The sequence below is a fragment of the Charadrius vociferus genome, unplaced genomic scaffold, assembly GCF_000708025.1.
Source record: "Charadrius vociferus isolate BGI_N301 unplaced genomic scaffold, ASM70802v2 scaffold430, whole genome shotgun sequence".
Classification (NCBI taxonomy): domain Eukaryota; kingdom Metazoa; phylum Chordata; class Aves; order Charadriiformes; family Charadriidae; genus Charadrius; species Charadrius vociferus.
This window is the reverse complement of record NW_009646541.1, coordinates 2,249,064-2,260,826: the sequence shown is the minus strand read 5'-3', so window position 1 is coordinate 2,260,826 and position 11,763 is coordinate 2,249,064.

The window sequence follows — 11,763 nt, the reverse complement described above, 5'->3', positions numbered from 1 at the left end:
AGAAAAGACTTGCACTCCTAAATCAGGTTATTCGGTGTCATTGAGATGACAGTTTGATGCCAAACACCACAGTGGTGGAGCTGAATCATGGTCTCCTTTCAGTTCCTGGCAACACAAATAACAGTTGTGATGGCTGAGGTAGGATGGGACTATCTGGCTCAGAGCTTAAGTTTTTAGGCTGTGAACCAGCTATGGATATAACTGCCTGCAGTGGATTCAAAAGCTGACTGCTTGTAAGAACCTGCTAGCTGTGTTGTCTTATCCAAATTTATGCCATGAACCAGTGAGGTTAATGGGCTTAAACTCCCCACCTTTCTCTTTCATTTGCCTGAGGGGTTTCTGTCGGCTCAGGTTTTGATTATTGCTTCCTGCTGACAGCAAAGGAGAATTCCACTTTGTGGACTTAGTATTAGAGTTGGCCGAAAAACTTCAGTTGATGTTGCCCACACCTGGGACGTCATTCCCCAATGAGACAGAGTTTCCAAACGCTGGGTTTTCATCCACTGTCAAAATACCAAATACGCTTTGCCAAGTGGCATCATCTTTTCCCTGTGTACGACTGAACAAAGCGACAGATGAGATGGCCAGTTTGAGAGGAGAGGAGCTGAGATCACAGGGGCAGAAACCAGTAACCGTACAAGAGGACCAGTTTAATTAAAAGGTGAATGATGTATGAAATGCATGATTATGGGCACTGTAGCATTTAGTTTCCTGAAAGTAACTAGAAACAAGTACCACATAATTAATTACAGCTTATAAAAGACCTCTGGAATTTACACTGACCTTTTATTTTTCTTTGTAAAGCTGGTGGCTAACCTGTTTGTCAGTCATTTCATTGTGATTTAGCCTGTGTACTCAAAAATGATGGGATTCTTGTAAAAAAGCATTTTGGATGCATTTCATCAAGGCATTCTACCTGTGCTCAGGCCACGCGGAAATCACTGAGCTGTCTGCACCTGCGTAACTTTAAGCATAGAGCAGAGGTGGTGTTTCAGAGAGGATGGGAAACCATTTTCATGTGCTGGGAAAAATGCTGGCATCCTTAAAAAAATTCTGCCTATACACAGGACTAAAAAAGACAAACTGGACGTTTCGTTGTTGTTGTTTTTAAACTGGAAATAGTAATGAAACAGTTGCCTCTGGTCAACTAAATGTTTTGTTTCCATTCCAAGATTTTATTGTGAAGTCTTGAGTTGTTCCTTTTGTTGCTACAATTAACAACTTTCTACATAAAAATTCGTTCTGAAATACAGACAGACAAGCTTTCAAGTATGTCAGAATTACTACTGTCGCATACTGAGCCTCTGGCAGCATGAGCAGTCTTGAGCTGAAGTTTCTTCAGCTGGAAATCGGCACATCTGTATGCAGGCAAACACTAAGGGTTAAGTGGAAGGGAGGCGGAAGGGAATTTAGACTTGGCTCGTGCTTCTGGAGCAAAAATCTGTAAAAAGTTTAAGTCCTCCAGCATAGGTCTGTAAAGTCCTACAATCAAATTGATTTCCACACAGGGAGAACTGCCTTTTGCTTTGAGGAAATGAGCACATGCATCATAGCTCAGGAGGGAGCGGGAGGATAACGGGCGAATTTAATTTCACTCTGAACCTGATCCCGCTGCGAGACGGTGAGGGTGCTCTGTCCCTAGTTCGCCTGCTGAGCAATGCGAACTCACACAGATTACAGGAGCAGAACAGCTGGTGAACTGGATGGTGTAATTATGTTTGCAAATGTGAGACAAAATTTAAAAGAAGAAAAGGAGGAGATACTGATTCAGTGCTGGGTATCTGCAGTTCGCAGTGCTGTCGTTCTGTAACAGCAAACACACCACAGTGGTGGCCTGTGGCTGCTCGGTTTTGCTGTCTCTGGTGAGGCAAAGCGGGAAGGCAGAGAGGTGGGGTTATATTTATTTTCTTTCTGTTGAAAAGAGCTTTCTCCTCCAGAAGAGACCCCCAAACTAGATTGAAATGACATCCTGGAAATGATTCAGTGAAACAACTTGAGAGATAGTCTTCAGCTTGCTCTCTCACAGGCGTGTTGCCATTACAGCTAAATTCAGTCCCTTAGGACGCTGTCTCCTTGCAGCAGTGCGTATTAGCAACAGATTGCTCTGGGTTAGTAATGAAAATGCTTTCAGTACAACTGTGTTTGGGAAAAGCTTTTTCAGTAGTGCTACAGAAAACCCCTGTCAAGTCTCCAGAGTCTCCTGTGGCTGATAACACAGGTGTTAGACATGGAATGTAATTTTAAGTTTGGTCTTTGGTGTATCCTTAAGGAAATGAGATTACAGCCCCGTTCGGAGTGTGTATGTGAGAGACTAGCACCTTGCCTCAGCTTTTGAACCTGGGGATTGATTTCGGCCACATTTGGTGGGGAGGTGGACAAGCCCAAGGCGTGTAAGTTCACATGTGCTTCATGCAAATAGATGGTGATGGAGGGGCGAAACCTTAGAAGTATCCTTTGTATGCTCCCAACTGCAGGAAATGGTTTACTTGCAGGTTATTAAACATGCATAAAAATCCCCAGAGGAAAGGGTGACCTCTACAGACTCCAGCTCCATGTATCCTTGCACTCGATTTGTTAGAAGAATGGAAAAAGAACAGCTGTCATTTAAATATCATATTCTGTAGAGTTGGGTGAAAAATAGAGAGAATGTTGTCCAAAAACATCGGAACAGTTTATTTGGCCTTTTTTCCTTGAAATTCAAAATAGTGATGGGAAATTGCAAACTTCAGCCAGTTGTAGTTATTTAAGCAATTAATGCAACTTGCTCAGCCGAATTAAATTGAATCCTTTTTCCCTTATGAGTCCATTTTTTGACTCTTCAGATTTATTGCTTGAAGTTGATCTCATGCCATGATATAAGACAGACATATCACTTATCCAGGGCTGACCCCTGCCTAACCCTTTTCTCTGACTATTGATTTCTCCTGGTGTTTTTTTTCTGTATCAGGTGATAAAATAGCAATTTGATTAGGAGGTGATGAGAAACTGAACTACATTGATATACAATAAGTTAAAGAAAAGCTAATTGAGAAATAAAAGTGAAACACAGAAGCCAACTCTTCTCAACATTGACATATATCTTCTAAAATACAGCAAATCTTTTAAATCCCTCCAAATCTTGTTAGCTAACAGAGGTCAGATTAGTTACTTCAGATGTAAGGTTTGCCCGTGTAATACTTTTTCTGTTGTACTTTGAGATTGTTAAAGGAGCTGTTGGTTAGTGAAATGCAGGTGATTCATTGTTCTTGTATTTTTATAGCTAGATGAATTCGTTCTAAATACAGTGTGTGTTTCTGAAGGAATTGCCTTTAAAATGGCAATAGTTATTTAGTCTGTCTTGAAATAGCTTTTAGAAAGATACAGAACTGCCATTCATTTTTAGGCCTTCATAAAAACGTTGCTGAAGTGACAAGCGGGGTCACTCGTTCACGTGCACTGACTTCCTTAAACTGACTGGCGTCAGAACGGTGCTGGTTAATAGCTCTGTCTTTTAAGCTTTAAATAATTAAATTCCTTGGGCTACCACATACCCTTCTTAAAACTTGGCAATGCTTGAACCTTTTAGCAAACCTGATACGAAAAAGGCACTATCTAAATCACTGAACTTGAACATAACTCCTCACGGCTTGATGGTCAGTTCTGGTTAAAAAAATATTTCAAACTGAAATATTTTCTCTGTTATCAACTGCTTGAGGTTTTTTGGATGTGCAGTGCTATTGCCAAGAAATAAAGCACAAAACTTAACCCTGAATCTTTGGGCAATGCCTAGAAAAACAAATCAGTTGCAGTCCCTGCTCTCACTAGTAAATTAATTGCTGCCAAGTCCGTGAGAAAGCAGAGGCCCCGCTGAACAAAGTCCCGGCAGTGGGAAGCCAACACTTGTCAACGCGATATGAGGATGTGTCTGAAGGAATCTGACAGTGCCGATGACACTGAGAGCAATGCCCCAAGTCAGTGAGAACCTGCTTAGCTTTTGCTTTAGCAATGAAGTACACAGAGAATCTTCCAAGTAGCGAGGTGCTCCTGGTTAGCTTTGCAGGAGTAGTACGTTTTCCTGTGCTTAATTATTTAAAGCAAGCTGTATAATGGGTCTTTGGAATTGTGTGACCCACTCATCAATCTGTCCACTTTTGCATAATGGATGTGGCATCAATGCTACTCCATTTCGAGATCCCTTAGGAAAAACTGACCGATCTGCTCGTTGCTCCTCTGCGGTGCAAGCACAGCACGCAGCTGCAGTGCCGTTTGCCTTCTGTGCTTATTGCGAGCCAGCTGTAAGCGTGCCCCGCAGTTAGCGTTTAGAGAAGAAAAAAGAAGTGTGCACATTCCTACCTTTGAGCGCCATCACTCAAGGTGCCTGACCTCCCTCTCCTCGGACCTGGGAGAGGTTCTCCTCACGGCGCGAGGAACAGCAGACCCTCACCGTGAGACCCTAAAGACGGGTGCCCTGAGCCTTGCTCTGCGGGGTGGCATTGCTGCCCACCTGGGCTTCTTCACCTGAAACCTTTCCTCCGTCAGGTGTCTGAAGAACAAACCTTTCAGGCAGCTGAGCAGGACTTACTCTTGCCTTTTAAATCCCAATTGCTGCCGCACTGTAAACTGAAGGAAAGGTCTACCTGTGCTTACTGCCCGTAACCGCCTAGCAGAGCTCAAGCCCTCTCCTTTCACCCTTAGAGAAGCTCCTTCAAACGAGGCTTTTTCTGCTGAGGTGGAAAAGGGTGTTCTTCACCCTCTGGATGAAGAAGAACAGCCGGAAAGGAAGAAGCACAAAGAAGAATGTGCTTCTGTAGGTTCATAGTTAGAAAGTATTGGGGGGGGTGGGGAGAGAGGGGCAAAACAAATCCTCTGGCGTAGTCTCCAAACTGTTCCTCTGATGATCGTCTAGTGTGACCTGTGTAACGGGTGCCCAGGTGCCCTGTCGTGGGGGCTGACCTCCATCTCGGAGATCTGAAACAGGAAAGAACAGCTGTAGGGTTTAAGGAGCAGCTTGGCTAAGTGTTACACTGCGGATTCGGATGAGGTAACCTATAGTCCAGCTAAATTCGTACACACACCTCATCTTTTATTAACTGTGGTTGAGTAACAGCTAACCAGTGCCTTGGGCTCCCCTGAGAGCCTCAGAGACCCCTGTGAGCCTTCTTCAGCTGTGGCAATATTGTTTGGTGGATTTTTGGAGAAGAACAGCCCTTTTTATGTGATATATACTTAAAAGCAACCGATATGGCATGACCCTTGCATTTTATTTATATTTCCGTAGGCATTTGTTCTGTCTCCTGTGAATTGGGCCTTTTCTCGCAAGGTTTTGTTTTAAGCTGTGCAGAAACAAACACAACAGGCCAAAGCGGTTTCCTAGGGTTCGATCCTGCGTGGCGCTGACCTTTCTGGTCTGGCTGTGCTAAACTCACGTATGAATTTGTTACCTAGTTAAGATTAAGAATGCGCTGAACAGGTTTTGCTAGTCTGAGGTCAATGTGTAGTACTTTGCAGGATGGCACCTTTAACTAAGAAAAAAATATAACCACCAAGCCATGCAGTAAGCTCATTAAATATAATTTACTCTTTTTTCATCTCTGTTTACATAGAAATGCTTTCAAAATGCCATTAAGCCTCTTTTGAGACCCCGTTATTTTAGGAATGCTATAGGATTTTCCATTATACATTCAGGATATCTTTATGGACAGTAATGCAATTTGTGGTTATGCAAGCTAAAAAAGGGTCTATCTAATCTAATACTGGAGAATATAAGCTGCTTGCCGCAGAGGCCAGGAAAGAATTTTTCCTCTTTGCACGTCTATCATTATGCTATTCTGTAGGTGCTTTATGAAGAGTGTTCGGGTGTGTGTTCCCCTTTACTGGAGCTCTGAGAGTTGGTTCATGCCAGAGGTGGGACAGCAGAATTGACCGTCTCATGGTCTATGCTAGAGTCCTGTTTATCATTCTCTTTTCTTTTAAGTCCTGTTCGCTGTTTTCATCTCATACTGGAGACTTTGAAATAAACTAGATCTTGCTAAACTACAGTATGCGCCTCCTTAAAATATGCCCTACTCTTTATTTTTTAAAAAAGACACTGCGATGGTACATAATAGTGCCAGGAGGCTGAGTAAGAAATTTAGCTACTGGGTGTTTAGAGGATATAATTGTTTTTAAAGCAGTTTTTGAAGTGCCTGTGTGGTTCCTGCGGGTCGCTGGAAGCAGCAGAGTGTATCTTCTTTGTAAAATATGCAGGAAACCTTGTGAAAGGAGAATCGTCTTTGACAGGGTATTGTGACCCTCTTGCCAATAAACTGTTTCAAACACAGTACTGGAGAGTCATAGGTGTGGGGAATTAAGGAAAACCTACTACCTAGCAATTTTCTCTGCTATATTTTTAAAGATATTTTCCCCCTGCTTCTGTTTTCAAGGGAATAGTGTTTGGAGATCTTCTTCCAGAATATTATATACCTTTTGTTTCCTTCACCTATTTTGATAGTAAGGATGCATTGCCCTATGCAGTTGAGCCCTGTTGCCTGATTAAATGAGCAGTGTACAACACCCCAGGGTTAGAAAAGCAAAGGGGAAGGAAGGAGAGAGGCTTCAGGAAGGGAAGAGACCCCACGCGTGACCCAGGCTTGGCAGTGCTTCCTTTAGCTGTTCACTGGTGCTTTGGGACGCATGTTGCTTGTCTTGCTCTATGCATGTAGGAAAATGTGAAGCGTTTGTAAATGCGTACATGTGTCACTAGGGATGGACAGATTTTAGATTCACAGAGGGAGGGAGAACACACTGTTTGTTGTTACAAAAACGGCTTTACCCTGGCTTTTGCTTCGTCAGTTTTGCTGAGTTTATTTTCTTTTTGTGTTTCAGTTGGCTTCATCATCTTCTTGCTGGGCTCCGGTCTGTGGGAACAGACTGCTTCCTTTTCACTTTTGCCTTATCCTTTGACTTCATATTTTTTAATTATTTTTTTTTTTAATATTGTCAGGAGTGAACGTGTATCAGCAATCAGGGTAATCTACAGTCCCATTAATGGGAAAATAAGCATTTCCATCATCTTGGATCAGGATGTGTGCCGGTTGAATGTGTGTTTCTGAAGTATATGACAGCACATATGTGGCCTTGGGAGCAGTTTTGTGGCTAATAGGAGGGAGAATTACCTTCAAAAGCTGTTTACTTGCAATGACTGAGGTTTACATCTGTCTGCGTTGGTCCATTTTACAGCTTTAGTCCCAATGATTAGCTCAGGAGCTGCACCTCTTCAGACTTTGAGATATTTTAATGTATACTTTTAATTTAATATTCCCTATGCTGGGTAGGGTTTCTAGGTGGAATCCTGGTCCTCACTGAAGAAGGAGAGGAGTTTTGTCATTGACTTTGTAAAGACTTGAGGCTTTACCCATTTATATCTAGGGGTAAAGATAGGTAAGTAAACGTTAGCTTCTTCAGAAAAATGCTCTGCAGTGCTGCTTCTGCCATGCACAGCACACAGATATATTGTAGATTTAATGATTTGTTCAATGAATGTAAAAGCTGGTTGCATAAAGGAGATTTATTTTTAAGTGATTATTACCATCTGTCACTAGGTTTCACTGTGCTGCAATAAAAGTGTATTTCAGATTTTCAGCAGTTCAGTCATATAAAAAAAAAAAAAGGACTAGTTTCTTGTGATGGTATTCCTCAGCTCTACCCTTAGAATTGCCTCTCCAGATGGTGGGTATGTGAGATTGGAAATGCACAAAACATGGATGAAGCTCAGCTAAAACCTTCCTTAGTGCAGACTGCAACACCATTCAGGGAGAAAGAGCTGACCTGGATTTTGGGAGGTGGGTATATTCCGTATCTAACTTCCACAGACCTCCAGTCAACCTGCAAAAATATGGGGACCTGTATTTGCCCGTGGCTATTGCTGCTTTCCTCTTCAGTCTCTGTTCTTTCCTAAAGACTATTGGAGAGAAGAAAAGGATAAAATTGAAGGATTAAACAGGTAGAAGTTTTTTTTTTTCCTTCCATTCACTTCTTTAGTCTTTGAGGAGAATCACATCCTGTTGAAAAATGGATGCCTGCCAAGTGCGGACAATTAATAGAGACAAGCAAAACAGCTGGGAATTTGTTGATGATGTGATTTTGGTCATCCCAAGGCGACACGCTATTCAGCAGTGTAATCAGGGAGTAAATATATTACGTTGTAACTAAATTTGGAGTAGTTTGTCAGGGAAGGTAATGGCGCCCCTTTCTAGCTAAGTGGTCATGGCACTTACTTATCCAGGCCTTAGATTTTAACCTCTTTCTTTTGCCTGTCAGGCTTGAATGTATGTCTCTCCTCTCCTGGGAGCACAGGCTATCTGCTAATCTGGGTGAACATTTTGGGCTTTGCCTGAGCGAACGTTTCTGTATCTGTACGACGTTGGGTCATCTCCAACAGGAGGAACCCACAGTTACCTCCCAGAGTACCCTAAATATAAAACTCTCTGCTTAGCATGTGGACGAGTCTGAAGATTCATCGAGTCCCTGTCATTCAGTGTAGTTCAGTTATGTCCAGGCACTGGGGGAGTACCCACTAACGAACCTATTTCCTTGCTGGTGTAATTAGTTTCTGTGTATGTGCAGGAGAGGAGCGCAGAGAGTAAATTGACTGTAAATATGTGTCTTCCTGAACCCAGAGTATGTCTGGGTCAAGAGCGGACCTCCATGTCTAAAATCTCGTCTATGTCCAGATGCCTCTGCATGCTCCTGTCTGTCATGTATGATGGGCTTGTTGGAAAAACGTGGATTTTCAGTGTCTTAACTGGTCTGCCGTAGGCTGTGAAAGCTTTGGGATATCGAAACCATAGGTAAAATGCAACTGTAGCCTCTTAAAAGAAAAACAAAATGGCTTCCATGACCTTGAGCCAATCTAATTATGGACGCCGGTTCCTGCTCTCGTGTGTTCCTTTTTTCTTCACGTCTCCTGAATGAACGTGCAGCCCTGCTGGCCTCCTGCAGCCTGCGGCACCGCTGCGCCGCGTGAGCGACAGATGCTGGCTCACTCCTCTGAGCTCATTTTCCCTGTCAAAGCTTAAAGCATTTTACAACTCCCAAACACTGTCATTTTCGGCCGAGGGTCTTCTACAGAGTTTGGAAGGAAATGCGTACAGCTCCCTGGAGGCTGGCTTGGCCTGGCAGGACCTGCCCAAACGGGTCTGTGCAAGGGGGCAGCGACGGCCCGGGGAGCGCGGTGTTGCCCCTTCAGCCTTTGCACGGGGTGTGGGCTCTTTTGCAGAAGCCGTCTGTGTACACACACGGGAATTCTTTCTCAGCCTTGTTACTGCATTTAACAATAACTGCCTAACTTGCAAGTTTAAGATATGTAGAAGGTTTGAAAGGCCAACTTGCTCGGACACCTGTATTTCTTATTTTAGCATAAGAAAGAGCAGTATCCACCTCTGTTTCTTATTTTTGTTTTCTTGCATCGCTTTTTTTTTTTTTTTCCTTCCCTGTTTTGCTGAATCTTTTCTAACAGAGGTAAATACAGTTTTGGGTAGGAGCTGGCAGCAGCTGAGCTGCTGTTCTGGTCTGCTGAGCTACTCCATCAGCCCCCTTAAGACCTGCCTTCCTCCTGGTTGCCATGAAAATGTAAAACACAGAGAAAGCAGAAGGAAGGGAAAGAAGAGCACTGACATGAATGGCACTATGGTACACTCCTTCAAATCTAGGTGTTGTTTTGGGGTTTTTTTCCTTTTTTTTCTCTCCTCTAGTTCCCTGTAGTGGTTGACAGAAGTTCACCTTTCCTGAACTATAGGAGACCTGGCTTAGGGTGGGTTTTTTAATGAACTACCACTGTCTTTCATATCTCCTGTCTTCCTTCCTCTGACATGGAATCTGAAATATCTTTAGTATGACAGGAAGAGAAAGGAAAGGAAGGAGTTAGTAAGTTTTGCTTTTTCCATCTCAGATCAAAATTAGTAATATGGAAGATTAGTATTTTGCTATAAGCAAGTAATCAGGACATCAGTCATGTTCTCTATTTGTGCCCTGGGAAAACCAAAGGAGGAGAGTCTGATTTTGAATCTTACCGAAGACTATTAATGAGTAACAAGAAAAAGAAACATGAAAGAAGGAAAAGGAAAAAAAAAAGCTATCACTGTTATAAATTTTTTAGCTGATTTCTACTGAATCCTTTTCCCGGTGCTTTTGTCAGTTTCCTAAAATTGATAATTTGGTATTTTCTTGTTTTAGTAATGCCTTAAGCTATTGAGAATTATTGCTTTGTTTCAATGGCTGTTGTGATGCATGGATTTCTGTGCCTAGTGCCTGTTAGGTGCTTTAGGATTTTACAGCATGAAAGGATCAATATTATACACATAAATAAAATTGTTCAGACACAGGGTTTTCAGCCACAGCGTAGGCTGATGATTTGGTGAGGTATTCAGCTCCATGTGTGTTAATCCCTGTCGATTTTTTTTCCCTGTAGGGTGTTTTATAGAGCCATTTTGTTTCCTTGTACTTGTGCTTTGTTCCTCTCATTCTCCACTGTCCTTCCTGAAGACAAAAGTGTAGAAGACAGACGTACATCATCTCATTGTCTGTCTGTGTAAGCAGAAGCGCTGCTATTTGATACTCTAAAGAAAGATCCAATTTGGATTCTGTTGTGAAAGTCGGGGACCCTGAGCAGGGCTTGTCAATTGGGCTCTGAATAAAGACCTGATAGTCTGGTTTTGGATTGGCTCTTTATGGCTTGCACAGCGAATGCTGTTACTGAAAGTACTTCTCTTAGCTATGGCTATAAGTACTGTTCTTGGGCTGTTTGTAAGTCGTTTCCTTTGATCAGTGCTGAAAGTACCGAATAGCTTACACCCACATGGTTTGATAGTCTGATGTGAAGGTCTTGATCCTGGAAGGCTCCGTGAGCATCTTTCTGCTAAAGGACATTTTTACAACTGTAGTGTTGAAACGCTTTGTGCTTTCTAAGGCTGCAAAGAGCTAGTGTTTGCCTCCACTCCATGTCCAGGCTGTCTCCCGAAAAGTTGCAGCAAATTATTGACAGCAGAATCAAATGTGAACCTTCACTGTTTTCAAATACATTTTCACTTATCCTTTTAGCAGCATCAGTGCAATGATGGTATTATTTGCTTGAATCAAAGGAAAGAGGTCAGAAAGGTACAGAACAGGGATGAGGTATTTTTCATTAGTGGTGGTACTGTGTAGTTATGTATTTGTCTTACTCCTCATGAAGGTGTACAAAATGTGTACGTGAATGGATTTATCTGGACATACACTACTTGATGCTTGTGAAGTACTGTCCAAATTTTCTGTACTTTCTCGTTCGTTTGAAATAGTCAAAATAAAATCTAGAGAGTCTGAAGTATAAAACAGATTCCACACCCTAAATTTCCTCGACTTGAAAAAAATTTTTGAAAGGATCTAAGAGTCTTATAATCTCATGTTTCTTTGGATGGCTCTGTCCATGCTGTACCCCAGAACTCCAGGTGCCTCCCGAGGCCTGGTATTGACCAGCCTTGTACCTATGACTGATCTCAGCCCATTCGCACCATGTTCTTGCAGCCTGTGATATCAGGGCATTGGTGACAGTCTCTGAGACTTCCGTTCCTGCGAATGCCTAGTCACGTAGCGAGTTTTTAAACTTTAGCTCACATATTCATAGGTAGGGAGGACTTAATTATTCTTTGCATAGAATCATCGAATGGTTTGTGTTGGGAGGAACCTTAAAGCTCATCTAGTTCCAACCCCCCTGCCCTGGGCAGGGACACCTCCCCCCAGCCCAGGTTGCTCCAAGCCCCGTCCAACCTG